The sequence below is a fragment of the Nicotiana tabacum genome, chromosome 6 (assembly GCF_000715075.1).
Source record: "Nicotiana tabacum cultivar K326 chromosome 6, ASM71507v2, whole genome shotgun sequence".
Classification (NCBI taxonomy): Eukaryota; Viridiplantae; Streptophyta; class Magnoliopsida; order Solanales; family Solanaceae; genus Nicotiana; species Nicotiana tabacum.
In genome coordinates, this window is record NC_134085.1 from 82,439,036 (window position 1) to 82,460,194 (window position 21,159).

Sequence of the window (21,159 nt, forward strand, 5' to 3'; positions counted from 1 at the left end):
CTTCGCCATAAAAAATAGAAAGGTTCGACCTCGATCAAACGACGACGGGTTGTCATTTCGATAAGTTCGAAATAACACCCATCAAGGCCAAGGACCTTCGCTATAAAAAAAGGAAAGGTTCGACCTTGATCGAACGACGACAGGCTATTCTTTCGATAATTTCGAAATAACAACCTTCAAGGACAAGGGCCTTCCCCATCGAAAAGGAAAAGTTCGACCCCGATCGAACGACGACGGGTTGTTATTTCGATAAGTTCGATATAACACCCTTCAAGGCCAAGGGCCTTCTCCATCAAAAAAGAAAGGTTCGACCTTGATCGAACGACGACGGGCTGTTATTTCGATAAGTTTGAAATAACACCCTTCAAAGCCAAGGATCTTCGCCATAAAAAAAGGAAAGGTTCGACCTTGATCGAATGACGACGGGTTGTTATTTCAATAAGTTCAAAATAACACCCTTCAAGGCCAAGGTTCTTCGCCATCAAAAAAGAAAGGTTCGACCTCAATCGAACAACGACAGGTTGTTATTTCGATAAGTTCAATATAACACCCTTCAAGGCCAAGGGTCTTCGTCATCAAAAAAGAAAGGTTCGACCTCGATCGAACGACGACAGGCTGTTCTTTCGATAATTTCGAAATAACAACCTTCAAGGACAAGGGCCTTCCCCATCGAAAAGGAAAAGTTCGACCCCGATCGAACGACGACGGGTTGTTATTTCGATAAGTTCGATATAACACCCTTCAAGGCCAAGGGCCTTCTCCATCAAAAAAGAAAGGTTCGACTTTGATCGAACGACGACGGGCTGTTATTTCGATAAGTTTGAAATAACACCCTTCAAAGCCAAGGATCTTCGCCATAAAAAAAGGAAAGGTTCGACCTTGATCGAATGACGACAGGTTGTTATTTCAATAAGTTCAAAATAACACCCTTCAAGGCCAAGGGTCTTCGTCATCAAAAAAGAAAGGTTCGACCTCGATCGAATGACAACGGGCTGTTATTTCGATAAGTTTGATATAACACCCTTCAAGGCCAAGGGCCTTCTCCATCAAAATAGAAAGGTTCGACCTTAATCGAACGACGACGGGCTGTTATTTCGATAAGTTCGAAATAACACCCTTCAAGGCCAAGGCCCTTCGCCATAAAAAATGGAAAGGTTCGACCTCTATCAAACGACGACGGGTTGTCATTTCGATAAGTTCGAAATAACACCCATCAAGACCAAGGACCTTCGTTATAAAAAAAGGAAAGGTTCGACCTTGATCGAACGACGACAGGCTGTTATTTCGATAATTTCGAAATAACAACCTTCAAGGACAAGGGTCTTCCCTATCAAAAAGGATAGGTTCGACCTTGATCGAACGACGACAGGTTGTTATTTCGATAAGTTCAATATAACACCCTTCAAGGCCAAGGGCCTTCGCCATCAAAAAAGAAAGGTTTGACCTCGATCGAACGACGACGGGCTGTTATTTCGATAAGTTCGAAATAACACCCTTCAAAGCCAAGGATCTTCGCCATAAAAAAAGGAAAGGTTCGACCTTGATCGAATGACGACGGGTTGTTATTTCAATAAGTTCAAAATAACACCCTTCAAGGCCAAGGTTCTTCGCCATGAAAAAAGAAAGGTTCGACCTCGATCGAATGACGACAGGTTGTTATTTCGATATGTTCAATATAACACCCTTCAAGGCCAAGGGCCTTCGTCATCAAAAAAGAAAGGTTCGACCTCGATCGAATGACAACGGGCTGTTATTTCAATAGGTTCAAAATAACACCCTTCAAGGCCAAGGGTGTTCGCCATCAAAAAATAAAGGTTCGACCTCGATCGAACGACGACGAGTTGTTATTTTGATAAGCTCGATATAACACCTTTCAAGGCCAAGGGCCTTCTCCATCAAAAAAGAAAGGTTCGACCTTGATCGAACGACGACGGGCTGTTATTTCGATAAGTTTGAAATAACACCCTTCAAAGCCAAGGATCTTCGCCATAAAAAAAGGAAAGGTTCGACCTTGATCGAATGACGACGGGTTGTTATTTCAATAAGTTCAAAATAACACCCTTCAAGGCCAAGGTTCTTCGCCATCAAAAAAGAAAGGTTCGACCTCGATCGAACAACGACAGGTTGTTATTTCGATAAGTTCAATATAACACCCTTCAAGGCCAAGGGTCTTCGTCATCAAAAAAGAAAGGTTCGACCTCGATCGAATGACAACGGGCTGTTATTTCAATAGGTTCAAAATAACACCCTTCAAGGCCAAGGGTCTTCGCCATCAAAAAAGAAAGGTTCGACCTCGATCGAACGACGACGAGTTGTTATTTCGATAAGTTCGATATAACACCCTTCAAGGCCAAGGGCCTTCTCCATCAAAAAAAGGTTCGACCTTGATCGAACGACGACGGGCTGTTATTTCGATAAGTTTGAAATAACACCCTTCAAAGCCAAGGATCTTCGCCATAAAAAAAGGAAAGGTTCGACCTTGATCGAATGACGACAGGTTGTTATTTCATTATGTTCAAAATAACACCCTTCAAGGCCAAGGGTCTTCGTCATCAAAAAAGAAAGGTTCGACCTCGATCGAATGACAACGGGCTGTTATTTCGATAAGTTCGATATAAAACCCTTCAAGGCCAAGGGCCTTCTCCATCAAAAAGAAAGGTTCGACCTTAATCGAACGACGACGGGCTGTTATTTCGATAAGTTCGAAATAACACCCTTCAAGGCCAAGGGCCTTCGCCATAAAAAATAGAAAGGTTCGACCTCGATCAAACGACGACGGGTTGTCATTTCGATAAGTTCGAAATAACACCCATCAAGGCCAAGGACCTTCGCTATAAAAAAAGGAAAGGTTCGACCTTGATCGAACGACGACAGGCTGTTCTTTCGATAATTTTCGAAATAACAACCTTCAAGGACAAGGGCCTTCCCCATCGAAAAGGAAAAGTTCGACCCCGATCGAACGACGACGGGTTGTTATTTCGATAAGTTCGATATAACACCCTTCAAGGCCAAGGGCCTTCTCCATCAAAAAAGAAAGGTTCGACCTTGATCGAACGACGACGGGCTGTTATTTCGATAAGTTTGAAATAACACCCTTCAAAGCCAAGGATCTTCGCCATAAAAAAAGGAAAGGTTCGACCTTGATCGAATGACGATAGGTTGTTATTTCAATAAGTTCAAAATAACACCCTTCAAGGCCAAGGTTCTTCGCCATCAAAAAAGAAAGGTTCGACCTCGATCGAACAACGACAGGTTGTTATTTCGATAAGTTCAATATAACACCCTTCAAGGCCAAGGGTCTTCGTCATCAAAAAAGAAAGGTTCGACCTCGATCGAATGACAACGGGATGTTATTTCAATAGGTTCAAAATAACACCCTTCAAGGCCAAGGGTTTTCGCCATAAAAAAAGAAAGGTTCGACCTCGATCGAACGACGACGAGTTGTTATTTCGATGAGTTCGATATAACACCCTTCAAGGCCAAGGGCCTTCTCCATCAAAAAAGAAAGGTTCGACCTTGATCGAACGACGACGGGCTGTTATTTCGATAAGTTTGAAATAACACCCTTCAAAGCCAAGGAACTTCGCCCAAAAAAAAAGAAAGGTTCGACCTTGATCGAACGACGACGGGCTGTTATTTCGATAAGTTTGAAATAACACCCTTCAAAGCCAAGGATCTTCTCCAACAAAATAGAAAGGTTCGACCTTAATCGAACGACGACGGGCTGTTATTTCGATAAGTTCGAAATAACACCCTTCAAGGCCAAGGGCCTTCGCCATAAAAAATGGAAAGGTTCGACCTCGATCAAACGACGACGAGTTGTCATTTCGATAAGTTCGAAATAACACCCATCAAGACCAAGGACCTTCGCTATAAAAAAAGGAAAGGTTCGACCTTGATCGAACGACGACAGACTGTTATTTCGATAATTTCGAAATAACAACCTTCAAGGACAAGGGTCTTCCCTATCAAAAAGGATAGGTTCGACCTTGATCGAACGACGACGGGTTGTTATTTCGATAAGTTCAATATAACACCCTTCAAGGCCAAGGGCCTTCGCCATCAAAAAAGAAAGGTTTGACCTCGATCGAACGACGACGGGCTGTTATTTCGATAAGTTCGAAATAACACCCTTCAAAGCCAAGGATCTTCGCCATAAAAAAAGGAAAGGTTCGACCTTGATCGAATGACGACGGGTTGTTATTTCAATAAGTTCAAAATAACACCCTTCAAGGCCAAGGTTCTTCGCCATGAAAAAAGAAAGGTTCGACCTCGATCGAACGACGACAGGTTGTTATTTCGATATGTTCAATATAACACCCTTCAAGACCAAGGGTCTTCGTCATCAAAAAAGAAAGGTTCGACCTCGATCGAATGACAACGGGCTGTTATTTCAATAGGTTCAAAATAACAACCTTCAAGGCCAAGGGTCTTCGCCATCAAAAAAGAAAGGTTCGACCTCGATCGAACGACGACGAGTTGTTATTTCGATAAGCTCGATATAACACCCTTCAAGGCCAAGGGCCTTCTCCATCAAAAAAGAAAGGTTCGACCTTGATCGAACGACGACGGGCTGTTATTTCGATAAGTTTGAAATAACACCCTTCATAGCCAAGGATCTTCGCCATAAAAAAAGGAAAGGTTCGACCTTGATCGAATGACGACAGGTTGTTATTTCATTATGTTCAAAATAACACCCTTCAAGGCCAAGGGTCTTCGTCATCAAAAAAGAAAGGTTCGACCTCGATCGAATGACAACGGGCTGTTATTTCGATAAGTTCGATATAAAACCCTTCAAGGCCAAGGGCCTTCTCCATCAAAAAGAAAGGTTCGACCTTAATCGAACGACGACGGGCTGTTATTTCGATAAGTTCGAAATAACACCCTTCAAGGCCAAGGGCCTTCGCCATAAAAAATAGAAAGGTTCGACCTCGATCAAACGACGACGGGTTGTCATTTCGATAAGTTTGATATAACACCCATCAAGGCCAATGGTCTTCGTCATCAAAAAAGAAAGGTTCGACCTCGATCGAACGACGACAGGCTGTTCTTTCGATAGGTTCAAAATAACAACCTTCAAGGACAAGGGCCTTCCCCATCGAAAAGGAAAAGTTCGACCCCGATCGAACGACGACGGGTTATTATTTCTATAAGTTCGATATAACACCCTTCAAGGCCAAAGGCCTTCTCCATCAAAAAAGAAAGGTTCGACCTTGATCGAACGACGACGGGCTGTTATTTCGATAAGTTTGAAATAACACCCTTCAAAGCCAAGGATCTTCGCCATAAAAAAAGGAAAGGTTCGAAATAGATCGAATGACGACAGGTTGTTATTTCATTATGTTCAAAATAACACCCTTCAAGGCCAAGGGTCTTCGTCATCAAAAAAGAAAGGTTCGACCTCAATCGAATGACAACGGGCTGTTATTTCAATAAGTTCAAAATAACACCCTTCAAGGCCAAGGTTCTTCGCCATGAAAAAAGAAAGGTTCGACCTCGATCGAATGACGACAGGTTGTTATTTCGATATGTTCAATATAACACCCTTCAAGGCCAAGGGCCTTCGTCATCAAAAAAGAAAGGTTCGACCTCGATCGAATGACAACGGGCTGTTATTTCAATAGGTTCAAAATAACAACCTTCAAGGCCAAGGGTCTTCGCCATCAAAAAAGAAAGGTTCGACCTCGATCGAACGACGACGAGTTGTTATTTCGATAAGCTCGATATAACACCCTTCAAGGCCAAGGGCCTTCTCCATCAAAAAAGAAAGGTTCGACCTTGATCGAACGACGACGGGCTGTTATTTCGATAAGTTTGAAATAACACCCTTCATAGCCAAGGATCTTCGCCATAAAAAAAGGAAAGGTTCGACCTTGATCGAATGACGACAGGTTGTTATTTCATTATGTTCAAAATAACACCCTTCAAGGCCAAGGGTCTTCGTCATCAAAAAAGAAAGGTTCGACCTCGATCGAATGACAACGGGCTGTTATTTCGATAAGTTCGATATAAAACCCTTCAAGGCCAAGGGCCTTCTCCATCAAAAAGAAAGGTTCGACCTTAATCGAACGACGACGGGCTGTTATTTCGATAAGTTCGAAATAACACCCTTCAAGGCCAAGGGCCTTCGCCATAAAAAATAGAAAGGTTCGACCTCGATCAAACGACGACGGGTTGTCATTTCGATAAGTTCAATATAACACCCTTCAAGGCCAAGGGCCTTCGTCATCAAAAAAGAAAGGTTCGACCTCGATCGAATGACAACGGGCTGTTATTTCAATAGGTTCAAAATAACACCCTTCAAGGCCAAGGGTCTTCGCCATCAAAAAAGAAAGGTTCGACCTCGATCGAACGACGACGAGTTGTTATTTCGATAAGCTCGATATAACACCTTTCAAGGCCAAGGGCCTTCTCCATCAAAAAAGAAAGGTTCGACCTTGATCGAACGACGACGGGCTGTTATTTCGATAAGTTTGAAATAACACCCTTCAAAGCCAAGGATCTTCGCCATAAAAAAAGGAAAGGTTCGACCTTGATCGAATGACGACGGGTTGTTATTGCGATATGTTCAATATAACACCCTTCAAGGCCAAGGGCCTTCGTCATCAAAAAAGAAAGGTTCGACCTCGATCGAATGACAACGGGCTGTTATTTCAATAGGTTCAAAATAACACCCTTCAAGGCCAAGGGTCTTCGCCATCAAAAAAGAAAGGTTCGACCTCGATCGAACGACGACGAGTTGTTATTTCGATAAGCTCGATATAACACCTTTCAAGGCCAAGGGCCTTCTCCATCAAAAAAGAAAGGTTCGACCTTGATCGAACGACGACGGGCTGTTATTTCGATAAGTTTGAAATAACACCCTTCAAAGCCAAGGATCTTCGCCATAAAAAAAGGAAAGGTTCGACCTTGATCGAATGACGACGGGTTGTTATTTCAATAAGTTCAAAATAACACCCTTCAAGGCCAAGGTTCTTCGCCATCAAAAAAGAAAGGTTCGACCTCAATCGAACAACGACAGGTTGTTATTTCGATAAGTTCAATATAACACCCTTCAAGGCCAAGGGTCTTCGTCATCAAAAAAGAAAGGTTCGACCTCGATCGAATGACAACAGGCTGTTATTTCAATAGGTTCAAAATAAAACCCTTCAAGGCCAAGGGTCTTCGCCATCAAAAAAGAAAGGTTCGACCTCGATCGAACGACGACGAGTTGTTATTTCGATAAGTTCGATATAACACCCTTCAAGGCCAAGGGCCTTCTCCATCAAAAAAGAAAGGTTCGACCTTGATCGAACGACGACGGGCTGTTATTTCGATAAGTTTGAAATAACACCCTTCAAAGCCAAGGATCTTCGCCATAAAAAAAGGAAAGGTTCGACCTTGATCGAATGACGACAGGTTGTTATTTCATTATGTTCAAAATAACACCCTTCAAGGCCAAGGGTCTTCGTCATCAAAAAAGAAAGGTTCGACCTCGATCGAATGACAACAGGCTGTTATTTCGATAAGTTCGATATAAAACCCTTCAAGGCCAAGGGCCTTCTCCATCAAAAAGAAAGGTTCGACCTTAATCGAACGACGACGGGCTGTTATTTCGATAAGTTCGAAATAACACCCTTCAAGGCCAAGGGCCTTCGCCATAAAAAATAGAATGGTTCGACCTCGATCAAACGACGACGGGTTGTCATTTCGATAAGTTCGAAATAACACCCATCAAGGCCAAGGACCTTCGCTATAAAAAAAGGAAAGGTTCGACCTTGATCGAACGACGACAGGTTGTTCTTTCGATAATTTTGAAATAACAACCTTCAAGGACAAGGGCCTTCCCCATCGAAAAGGAAAAGTTCGACCCCGATCGAACGACGACGGGTTGTTATTTCGATAAGTTCGATATAACACCCTTCAAGGCCAAGGGCCTTCTCCATCAAAAAAGAAAGGTTCGACCTTGATCGAACGACGACGGGCTGTTATTTCGATAAGTTTGAAATAACACCCTTCAAAGCCAAGGATCTTCGCCTTAAAAAAAGGAAAGGTTCGACCTTGATCGAATGACGATGGGTTGTTATTTCAATAAGTTCAAAATAACACCATTCAAGGCCAAGGTTCTTCGCCATCAAAAAAGAAAGGTTCGACCTCAATCGAACAACGACAGGTTGTTATTTCGATAAGTTCAATATAACACCCTTCAAGGCCAAGGGTCTTCGTCATCAAAAAAGAAAGGTTCGACCTCGATCGAATGACAACGGGATGTTATTTCAATAGGTTCAAAATAACACCCTTCAAGGCCAAGGGTCTTCGCCATAAAAAAAGAAAGGTTCGACCTCGATCGAATGACGACGAGTTGTTATTTCGATAAGTTCGATATAACACCCTTCAAGGCCAAGGGCCTTCTCCATCAAAAAAGAAAGGTTCGACCTTGATCGAACGACGACGGGCTGTTATTTCGATAAGTTTGAAATAACACCCTTCAAAGCCAAGGATCTTCTCCATCAAAATAGAAAGGTTCGACCTTAATCGAACGACAACGGGCTGTTATTTCGATAAGTTCGAAATAACACCCTTCAAGGCCAAGGGCCTTCGCCATAAAAAATGGAAAGGTTCGACCTCGATCAAACGACGACGAGTTGTCATTTCGATAAGTTCGAAATAACACCCATCAAGACCAAGGACCTTCGCTATAAAAAAAGTAAAGGTTCGACCTTGATCGAACGACGACAGGCTGTTATTTCGATAATTTCGAAATAACAACCTTCAAGGACAAGGGTCTTCCCTATCAAAAAGGATAGGTTCGACCTTGATCGAACGACGACGGGTTGTTATTTCGATAAGTTCAATATAACACCCTTCAAGGCCAAGGGCCTTCGCCATCAAAAAAGAAAGGTTTGACCTCGATCGAACGACGATGGGCTGTTATTTCGATAAGTTCGAAATAACACCCTTTAAAGCCAAGGATCTTCGCCATAAAAAAAGGAAAGGTTCGACCTTGATCGAATGACGACGGGTTGTTATTTCAATAAGTTCAAAATAACACCCTTCAAGGCCAAGGTTCTTCGCCATGAAAAAAGAAAGGTTCGACCTCGATCGAACGACGACAGGTTGTTATTTCGATATGTTCAATATAACACCCTTCAAGACCAAGGGTCTTCGTCATCAAAAAAGAAAGGTTCGACCTCGATCGAATGACAACGGGCTGTTATTTCAATAGGTTCAAAATAACAACCTTCAAGGCCAAGGGTCTTCGCCATCAAAAAAGAAAGGTTCGACCTCGATCGAACGACGACGAGTTGTTATTTCGATAAGCTCGATATAACACCCTTCAAGGCCAAGGGCCTTCTCCATCAAAAAAGAAAGGTTCGACCTTGATCGAACGACGACGGGCTGTTATTTCGATAAGTTTGAAATAACACCCTTCATAGCCAAGGATCTTCGCCATAAAAAAAGGAAAGGTTCGACCTTGATCGAATGACGACAGGTTGTTATTTCATTATGTTCAAAATAACACCCTTCAAGGCCAAGGGTCTTCGTCATCAAAAAAGAAAGGTTCGACCTCGATCGAATGACAACGGGCTGTTATTTCGATAAGTTCGATATAAAACCCTTCAAGGCCAAGGGCCTTCTCCATCAAAAAAGAAAGGTTCGACCTTAATCGAACGACGACGGGCTGTTATTTCGATAAGTTCGAAATAACACCCTTCAAGGCCAAGGGCCTTCGCCATAAAAAATAGAAAGGTTCGACCTCGAACAAACGACGACGGGTTGTCATTTCGATAAGTTTGATATAACACCCATCAAGGCCAATGGTCTTCGTCATAAAAAAAAAAGGTTCGACCTCGATCGAACGACGACAGGCTGTTCTTTCGATAGGTTCAAAATAACAACCTTCAAGGACAAGGGCCTTCCCCATCGAAAAGGAAAAGTTCGACCCCGATCGAACGACGACGGGTTGTTATTTCTATAAGTTCGATATAACACCCTTCAAGGCCAAAGGCCTTCTCCATCAAAAAAGAAAGGTTCGACCTTGATCGAACGACGACGGGCTGTTATTTCGATAAGTTTGAAATAACACCCTTCAAAGCCAAGGATCTTCGCCATAAAAAAAGGAAAGGTTCGAAATAGATCGAATGACGACAGGTTGTTATTTCATTATGTTCAAAATAACACCCTTCAAGGCCAAGGGTCTTCGTCATCAAAAAAGAAAGGTTCGACCTCGATCGAATGACAACGGGCTGTTATTTCGATAAGTTCGATATAAAACCCTTCAAGGCCAAGGGCCTTCTCCATCAAAAAAGAAAGGTTCGACCTTAATCGAACGACGACGGGCTGTTATTTCGATAAGTTCGAAATAACACCTTTCAAGGCCAAGGGCCTTCGCCATAAAAAATATAAAGGTTTGACCTCGATCAAACGACGACGGGTTGTCATTTCGATAAGTTCGAAATAACACCCATCAAGGCCAAGGACCTTCGCTATAAAAAAAGGAAAGGTTCGACCTTGATCGAACGACGACAGGCTATTCTTTCGATAATTTCGAAATAACAACCTTCAAGGACAAGGGCCTTCCCCATCGAAAAGGAAAAGTTCGACCCCGATCGAACGACGACGGGTTGTTATTTCCATAAGTTCGATATAACACCCTTCAAGGCCAAGGGCCTTCTCCATCAAAAAGAAAGGTTCGACCTTGATCGAACGACGACGGGCTGTTATTTCGATAAGTTTGAAATAACACCCTTCAAAGCCAAGGATCTTCACCATAAAAAAAGGAAAGGTTCGACCTTGATCGAATGACGGCGGGTTGTTATTTCAATAAGTTCAAAATAACTCCCTTCAAGGCCAAGGTTCTTCGCCATCAAAAAAGAAAGGTTCGACCTCGATCGAACAACGACAGGTTGTTATTTCGATAAGTTCAATATAACACCCTTCAAGGCCAAGGGTCTTCGTCATCAAAAAAGAAAGGTTCGACCTCGATCGAATGACAACGGGCTGTTATTTCAATAGGTTCAAAATAACAACCTTCAATGCCAAGGGTCTTCGCCATCAAAAAAGAAAGGTACGACCTCGATCGAACGACGACGAGTTGTTATTTCGATAAGCTCGATATAACACCCTTCAAGGCCAAGGGCCTTCTCCATCAAAAGAGAAAGGTTCGACCTTGATCGAACGACGACGGGCTGTTATTTCGATAAGTTTGAAATAATACCCTTCAAAGCCAAGCATCTTCGCCATCAAAAAAGGAAAGGTTCGACCTTGATCGAATGACGACAGGTTGTTATTTCATTATGTTCAAAATAACACCCTTCAAGGCCAAGGGTCTTCGCCATCAAAAAAGATAGGTTCGACCTCGATCGAATGACGACGAGTTGTTATTTCGATAAGTTCGATATAACACCCTTCAAGGCCAAGGGCCTTCTCCATCAAAAGAGAAAGGTTCGACCTTGATCGAACGACGACGGGCTGTTATTTCGATAAGTTTGAAATAATACCCTTCAAAGCCAAGGATCTTCGCCATCAAAAAAGGAAAGGTTCGACCTTGATCGAATGACGACAGGTTGTTATTTCATTATGTTCAAAATAACACCCTTCAAGGCCAAGGGTCTTCGTCATCAAAAAAGAAAGGTTCGACCTCGATCGAATGACAACGGGCTGTTATTTCGATAAGTTCGATATAAAACCCTTCAAGGCCAAGGGCCTTCTCCATCAAAAAGAAAGGTTCGACCTTAATCGAACGACGACGGGCTGTTATTTCGATAAGTTCGAAATAACACCCTTCAAGGCCAAGGGCCTTCGCCATAAAAAATAGAAAGGTTCGACCTCGATCAAACGACGACGGGTTGTCATTTCGATAAGTTCGAAATAACACCCATCAAGGCCAAGGACCTTCGCTATAAAAAAAGGAAAGGTTCGACCTTGATCGAACGACGACAGGCTGTTCTTTCGATAATTTCGAAATAACAACCTTCAAGGACAAGGGCCTTCCCCATCGAAAAGGAAAAGTTCGACCCCGATCGAACGACGACGGGTTGTTATTTCGATAAGTTCGATATAACACCTTTCAAGGCCAAGGGCCTTCTCCATCAAAAAAGAAAGGTTCGACCTTGATCGAACGACGACGGGCTGTTATTTCGATAAGTTTGAAATAACACCCTTCAAAGCCAAGGATCTTCGCCATAAAAAAAGGAAAGGTTCGACCTTGATCGAATGACGACGGGTTGTTATTTCAATAAGTTCAAAATAACACCCTTCAAGGCCAAGTTTCTTCGCCATCAAAAAAGAAAGGTTCGACCTCGATCGAACAACGACAGGTTGTTATTTCGATCAGTTCAATATAACACCCTTCAAGGCCAAGGGTCTTCGTCATAAAAAAAGAAAGGTTCGACCTCGATCGAATGACAACGGGCTGTTATTTCAATAGGTTAAAAATAACACCCTTCAAGGCCAAGGGTCTTCGCCATCAAAAAAGAAAGGTTCGACCTCGATCGAACGACGACGAGTTGTTATTTCGATAAGTTCGATATAACACCCTTCAAGGCCAAGGGCTTTCTCCATCAAAAAAGAAAGGTTCGACCTTGATCGAACGACGACGGGCTGTTATTTCGATAAGTTGGAAATAACACCCTTCAAAGCCAAGGATCTTCTCCATAAAAAAAGGAAAGTTTCGACCTTGATCGAATGACGACAGGTTGTTATTTCATTATGTTCAAAATAACACCCTTCAAGGCCAAGGGTCTTCGTCATCAAAAAAGAAAGGTTCGACCTTGATCGAATGACAACGGGCTGTTATTTCGATAAGTTCGATATAAAACCCTTCAAGGCCAAGGGCCTTCTCCATCAAAAAGAAAGGTTCGACCTTAATCGAACGACGACGGGCTGTTATTTCGATAAGTTCGAAATAACACCCTTCAAGGCCAAGGGCCTTCGCCATAAAAAATAGAAAGGTTCGACCTCGATCAAACGACGACGGGATGTCATTTCGATAAGTTCGAAATAACACCCATCAAGGCCAAGGACCTTCGCTATAAAAAAAGGAAAGGTTCGACCTTGATCGAACGACGACAGGCTGTTCTTTCGATAATTTCGAAATAACAACCTTCAAGGACAAGGACCTTCCCCATCGAAAAGGAAAAGTTCGACCCCGATCGAACGACGACGGGTTGTTATTTCTATAAGTTCGATATAACACCCTTCAAGGCCAAGGGCCTTCTCCATCAAAAAAGAAAGGTTCGACCTTGATCGAACGACGACGGGCTGTTATTTCGATAAGTTTGAAATAACACCCTTCAAAGCCAAGGATCTTCGCCATAAAAAAAGGAAAGGTTCGACCTAGATCGAATGACGACGGGTTGTTATTTCAATAAGTTCAAAATAACACCCTTCAAGGCCAAGGTTCTTCGCCATCAAAAAAGAAAGGTTCGACCTCGATCGAACAACGACAGGTTGTTATTTCGATAAGTTCAATACAACACCCTTCAAGGCCAAAGGTCTTCGTCATCAAAAAAGAAAGGTTCGACCTAGATCGAATGACAACGGGCTGTTATTTCAATAGGTTCAAAATAACACCCTTCAAGGCCAAGGGTCTTCGCCATCAAAAAAGAAAGGTTCGACCTCGATCGAACGACGACGAGTTGTTATTTCGATAAGTTCGATATAACACCCTTCAAGGCCGAGGGCCTTCTCCATCAAAAAAGAAAGGTTCGACCTTGATCGAACGACGACGGGCTGTTATTTCGATAAGTTTGAAATAACACCCTTCAAAGCCAAGGATCTTCGCCATAAAAATAGGAAAGGTTCGACCTTGATCGAATGACGACAGGTTGTTATTTCATTATGTTCAAAATAACACCCTTCAAGGCCAAGGGTCTTCGTCATCAAAAAAGAAAGGTTCGACCTCGATCGAATGACAACGGGCTGTTATTTCGATAAGTTTGATATAAAACCCTTCAAGGCCAAGGGCCTTCTCCATCAAAAAAGAAAGGTTCGACCTTAATCGAACGACGACGGGCTGTTATTTCGATAAGTTCGAAATAACACCCTTCAAGGCCAAGGGCCTTCGCCATAAAAAATAGAAAGGTTCGACCTCGATCAAACGACGATGGGTTGTCATTTCGATAAGTTCGAAATAACACCCATCAAGGCCAAGGACCTTCGCTATAAAAAAAGGAAAGGTTCGACCTTGATCGAACGACGACAGGCTGTTCTTTCGATAATTTCGAAATAACAACCTTCAAGGACAAGGGCCTTCCCCATCGAAAAGGAAAAGTTTGACCCCGATCGAACGACGACGGGTTGTTATTTCGATAAGTTTGATATAACACCCTCCAAGGCCAAGGGCCTTCTCCATAAAATAAGAGAGGTTCGACCTTGATCGAACGACGACGGGCTGTTATTTCGATAAGTTTGAAATAACACCCTTCAAAGCCAAGGATCTTCTCCATAAAAAAAGGAAAGGTTCGACCTTGATCGAATGACGACGGGTTGTTATTTCAATAAGTTCAAAATAACATCCTTCAAGGCCAAGGTTCTTCGCATTCAAAAAAGAAAGGTTCGACCTCAATCGAACAACGACAGGTTGTTATTTCGATAAGTTCAATATAACACCCTTCAAGGCCAAGGGTCTTCGTCATCAAAAAAGAAAGGTTCGACCTCGATCGAATGACAACGGGCTGTTATTTCAATAGGTTCAAAATAACACCCTTCAAGGCCAAGGGTCTTCGCCATCAAAAAAGAAAGGTTCGACCTCGATCGAACGACGACGAGTTGTTATTTCGATAAGTTCGATATAACACCCTTCAAGGCCAAGGGCCTTCTCCATCAAAAAATAAAGGTTCGACCTTGATCGAACGACGACGGGCTGTTATTTCAATAAGTTTGAAATAACACCCTTCAAAGCCAAGGATCTTCGCCATAAAAAAAGGAAAGGTTCGACCTTAATCGAATGACGACAGGTTGTTATTTCATTATGTTCAAAATAACACCCTTCAAGGCCAAGGGTCTTCGTCATCAAAAAAGAAAGGTTCGACCTTGATCGAATGACAACGGGCTGTTTTTTCGATAATTTCGATATAAAACCCTTCAAGGACAAGGGCCTTCTCCATCAAAAAAGAAAGGTTCGACCTTAATCGAACGACGACGGGCTGTTATTTCGATAAGTTCGAAATAACACCCTTCAAGGCCAAGGGCCTTCGCCATAAAAAATAGAAAGGTTCGACCTCGATCAAACGACGACGGGATGTCATTTCGATAAGTTCGAAATAACACCCATCAAGGCCAAGGACCTTCGCTATAAAAAAAGGAAAGGTTCGACCTTGATCGAACGACGACAGGCTGTTCTTTCGATAATTTCGAAATAACAACCTTCAAGGACAAGGGCCTTCCCCATCGAAAAGGAAAAGTTCGACCCCGATCGAACGACGACGGGTTGTTATTTCGATAAGTTCGATATAACACCCTTCAAGGCCAAGGGCCTTCTCCATCAAAAAAGAAAGGTTCGACCTTGATCGAACGACGACGGGCTGTTATTTCGATAAGTTTGAAATAACACCCTTCAAAGCCAAGGATCTTCGCCATAAAAAAAGGAAAGGTTCGACCTTGATCGAATGACGACGGGTTGTTATTTCAATAAGTTCAAAATAACACCCTTCAAGGCCAAGGTTCTTCGCCATCAAAAAAGAAAGGTTCAACCTCGATCGAACAACGACAGGTTGTTATTTCGATAAGTTCAATATAACACCCTTCAAGGCCAAGGGTCTTCGCCATCAAAAAAGAAAGGTTCGACCTCGATCGAACGACGACGAGTTGTTATTTCGATAAGTTCGATATAACACCCTTCAAGGCCAAGGGCCTTCTCCATCAAAAAATAAAGGTTCGACCTTGATCGAACGACGACGGGCTGTTATTTCAATAAGTTTGAAATAACACCCTTCAAAGCCAAGGATCTTCGCCATAAAAAAAGGAAAGGTTCGACCTTAATCGAATGACGACAGGTTGTTATTTCATTATGTTCAAAATAACACCCTTCAAGGCCAAGGGTCTTCGTCATCAAAAAAGAAAGGTTCGACCTTGATCGAATGACAACGGGCTGTTTTTTCGATAATTTCGATATAAAACCCTTCAAGGCCAAGGGCCTTCTCCATCAAAAAGAAAGGTTCGACCTTAATCGAACGACGACGGGCTGTTATTTCGATAAGTTCGAAATAACACCCTTCAAGGCCAAGGGCCTTCGCCATAAAAAATAGAAAGGTTCGACCTCGATCAAACGACGACGGGATGTCATTTCGATAAGTTCGAAATAACACCCATCAAGGCCAAGGACCTTCGCTATAAAAAAAGGAAAGGTTCGACCTTGATCGAACGACGACAGGCTGTTCTTTCGATAATTTCGAAATAACAACCTTCAAGGACAAGGGCCTTCCCCATCAAAAAGGAAAAGTTCGACCCCGATCGAACGACGACGGGTTGTTATTTCGATAAGTTCGATATAACACCCTTCAAGGGCAAGGGCCTTCTCCATCAAAAAAGAAAGGTTCGACCTTGATCGAACGACGACGGGTTGTTATTTCGATAAGTTCGATATAACACCCTTCAAGGCCAAGGGCCTTCTCCATCAAAAAAGAAAGGTTCGACCTTGATCGAACGACGACGGGCTGTTATTTCGATAAGTTTGAAATAACACCCTTCAAAGCCAAGGATCTTCGCCATAAAAAAAGGAAAGGTTCGACCTTGATCGAATGACGACGGGTTGTTATTTCAATAAGTTCAAAATAACACCCTTCAAGGCCAAGGTTCTTCGCCATCAAAAAAGAAAGGTTCAACCTCGATCGAACAACGACAGGTTGTTATTTCGATAAGTTCAATATAACACCCTTCAAGGCCAAGGGTCTTCGCCATCAAAAAAGAAAGGTTCGACCTCGATCGAACGACGACGAGTTGTTATTTCGATAAGTTCGATATAACACCCTTCAAGGCCAAGGGCCTTCTCCATCAAAAAAGAAAGGTTCGACCTTGATCGAACGACGACGGGCTGTTATTTCGATAAGTTTGAAATAACACCCTTCAAAGCCAAGGATCTTCGCCATAAAAAAAGGAAAGGTTCGACCTTGATCGAATGACGACAGGTTGTTATTTCATTATGTTCAAAATAACACCCTTCAAGGCCAAGGGTCTTCGTCATCAAAAAAGAAAGGTTCGACCTCGATCGAATGACAACGGGCTGTTATTTCGATAAGTTCGATATAAAACCCTTCAAGGCCAAGGGCCTTCTCCATCAAAAAAGAAAGGTTCGACCTTAATCGAACGACGACGGGCTGTTATTTCGATAAGTTCGAAATAACACCCTTCAAGGCCTAGGGCCTTCGCCATAAAAAATAGAAAGGTTCGACCTTGATCAAACGACGACGGGTTGTCATTTCGATAAGTTCGAAATAACACCCATCAAGGCCAAGGACCTTCGCTATAAAAAAAGGAAAGGTTCGACCTTGATCGAACAACGACAGGCTGTTCTTTCGATAATTTCGAAATAACAACCTTCAAGGACAAGGGCCTTCCCCATCAAAAAGGAAAAGTTCGACCCCGATCGAACGACGACGGGTTGTTATTTCGATAAGTTCGATATAACACCCTTCAAGGCCAAGGGCCTTCTCCATCAAAAAAGAAAGGTTCGACCTTGATCGAACGACGACGGGCTGTTATTTCGATAAGTTTGAAATAACACCCTTCAAAGCCAAGGATCTTCGCCATAAAAAAAGGAAAGGTTCGACCTTGATCGAATGACGACGGGTTGTTATTTCAATAAGTTCAAAATAACACCCTTCAAGGCCAAGGTTCTTCGCCATCAAAAAAGAAAGGTTCGACCTCGATCGAACAACAACAGGTTGTTATTTCGATAAGTTCAATATAACACCCTTCAAGGCCAAGGGTCTTCGTCATCAAAAAAGAAAGGTTCGACCTCGATCGAATGACAACGGGCTGTTATTTCAATAGGTTCAAAATAACACCCTTTAAGGCCAAGGGTCTTCGACATCAAAAAAGAAAGGTTCGACCTCGATTGAACGACGACGAGTTGTTATTTCGATAAGTTCGATATAACACCCTTCAAGGCCAAGGGCCTTCTCCATCAAAAGAGAAAGGTTCGACCTTGATCGAACGACGACGGGCTGTTATTTCGATAAGTTTGAAATAACACCCTTCAAAGCCAAGGATCTTCGCCATCAAAAAAGGAAAGGTTCGACCTTGATCGAATGACGACAGGTTGTTATTTCATTATGTTCAAAATAACACCCTTCAAGGCCAAGGGTCTTCGTCATCAAAAAAGAAAGGTTCGACCTCGATCGAATGACAACGGGCTGTTATTTCGATAAGTTCGATATAAAACCCTTCAAGGCCAAGGGCCTTCTCCATCAAAAAGAAAGGTTCGACCTTAATCGAACGACGACGGGCTGTTATTTCGATAAGTTCGAAATAACACCCTTCAAGGCCAAGGGCCTTCGCCATAAAAAATAGAAAGGTTCGACCTCGATCAAACGACGACGGGATGTCATTTCGATAAGTTCGAAATAACACCCATCAAGGCCAAGGACCTTCGCTATAAAAAAAGGAAAGGTTCGACCTTGATCGAACGACGACAGGCTGTTCTTTCGATAATTTCGAAATAACAACCTTCAAGGACAAGGGCCTTCCCCATCGAAAAGGAAAAGTTCGACCCCGATCGAACGACGACGGGTTGTTATTTCGATAAGTTCGATATAACACCCTTCAAGGCCAAGGGCCTTCTCCATCAAAAAAGAAAGGTTCGACCTTGATCGAACGACGACTGGCTGTTATTTTGATAAGTTTGAAATAACACCCTTCAAAGCCAAGGATCTTCGCCATAAAAAAAGGAAAGGTTCGACCTTGATCGAATGACGACGGGTTGTTATTTCAATAAGTTCAAAATAACACCCTTCAAGGCCAAGGTTCTTCGCCATCAAAAAAGAAAGGTTCGACCTCAATCGAACAACGACAGGTTGTTATTTCGATAAGTTCAATATAACACCCTTCAAGGCCAAGGGTCTTCGTCATCAAAAAAGAAAGGTTCGACCTCGATCGAATGACAACGGGCTGTTATTTCAATAGGTTCAAAATAACACCCTTCAAGGCCAAGGGTCTTCGCCATCAAAAAAGAAAGGTTCGACCTCGATCGAACGACGACGAGTTGTTATTTCGATAAGTTCGATATAACACCCTTCAAGGCCAAGGGCCTTCTCCATCAAAAAAGAAAGGTTCGACCTTGATCGAACGACGACGGGCTGTTATTTCGATAAGTTTGAAATAACACCCTTCAAAGCCAAGGATCTTCGCCATAAAAAAAGGAAAGGTTCGACCTTGATCGAATGACGACAGGTTGTTATTTCATTATGTTCCAAATAACACCCTTCAAGGCCAAGGGTCTTCGTCATCAAAAAAGAAAGGTTCGACCTCGATCGAATGACAACGGGCTGTTATTTCGATAAGTTCAATATAAAACCCTTCAAGGCCAAGGGCCTTCTCCATCAAAAAAGAAAGGTTCGACCTTAATCGAATGACAACGGGCTGTTATTTCAATAAGTTCGAAATAACACCCTTCAAGGCCAAGGGCCTTCGCCATAAAAAATAGAAAGGTTCGACCTCGATCAAATGACGACGGGTTGTCATTTCGATAAGTTCGAAATAACACCCATCAAGGCCAAGGACCTTCGCTATAAAAAAAGGAAAGGTTCGACCTTGATCGAACGACGACAGGCTGTTCTTTCGATAATTTCGAAATAACAACCTTCAAGGACAAGGGCCTTCCCCATCGAAAAGGAAAAGTTCGACCCCGATCGAACGACGACGGGTTGTTATTTCGATAAGTTCGATATAACACCCTTCAAGGCCAAGGGCCTTCTCCATCAAATAAGAAAGGTTCGACCTTGATCGAACGACGATGGGCTGTTATTTCGATAAGTTTGAAATAACACCCTTCAAAGCCAAGGATCTTCGGCATAAAAAAAGGAAAGGTTCGACCTTGATCGAATGACGACGGGTTGTTATTTCAATAAGTTCAAAATAACATCCTTCAAGGCCAAGGTTCTTCGCCATCAAAAAAGAAAGGTTCGACCTCGATCGAACAACGACAGGTTGTTATTTCGATAAGTTCAATATAACACCCTTCAAGGCCAAGGGTCTTCGTCATCAAAAAAGAAAGGTTCAACCTCGATCGAATCACAACGGGCTGTTATTTCAATAGGTTCAAAATAACACCCTTCAAGGCCAAGGGTCTTCGCCATCAAAAAAGAAAGGTTCAACCTCGATCGAACGACGACGAGTTGTTATTTCGATAAGTTCGATATAACACCCTTCAAGGCCAAGGGCCTTCTCCATCAAAAAAGAAAGGTTCGACCTTGATCGAACGACGACGGGCTGTTATTTCGATAAGTTTGAAATAACACCCTTCAAAGCCAAGGATCTTCGCCATCAAAAAAAGAAAGGTTCGACCTTGATCGAATGACGACAGGTTGTTATTTCATTATGTTCAAAATAACACCCTTCAAGGCCAAGGGTCTTCGTCATCAAAAAAGAAAGGTTCGACCTCGATCGAATGACAACGGGCTGTTATTTCGATAAGTTCGATATAAAACCCTTCAAGGCCAAGGCCCTTCTCCATCAAAAAAGAAAGGTTCGACCTTAATCGAACGACGACGGGCTGTTATTTCGATAAGTTCGAAATAACACCCTTCAAGGCCCAGGGCCTTCGCCATAAAAAATAGAAAGGTTCGACCTCGATCAAACGACGACGGGTTGTCATTTCGATAAGTTCGAAATAACACCCATCAAGGCCAAGGACCTTCGCTATAAAAAAAGGAAAGGTTTGACCTTGATCGAACGACGACAGGCTGTTCTTTCGATAATTTCGAAATAACAACCTTCAAGGACAAGGGCCTTCCCCATCGAAAAGGAAAAGTTCGACCCCGATCGAACGACGACGGGTTGTTATTTCGATAAGTTCGATATAACACCCTTCAAGGCCAAGGGCCTTCTCCATCAAAAAAGAAAGGTTCGACTTTGATCGAACGACGACGGGCTGTTATTTCGATAAGTTTGAAATAACACCCTTCAAAGCCAAGGATCTTCGCCATAAAAAAAGGAAAGGTTCGACCTTGATCGAATGAC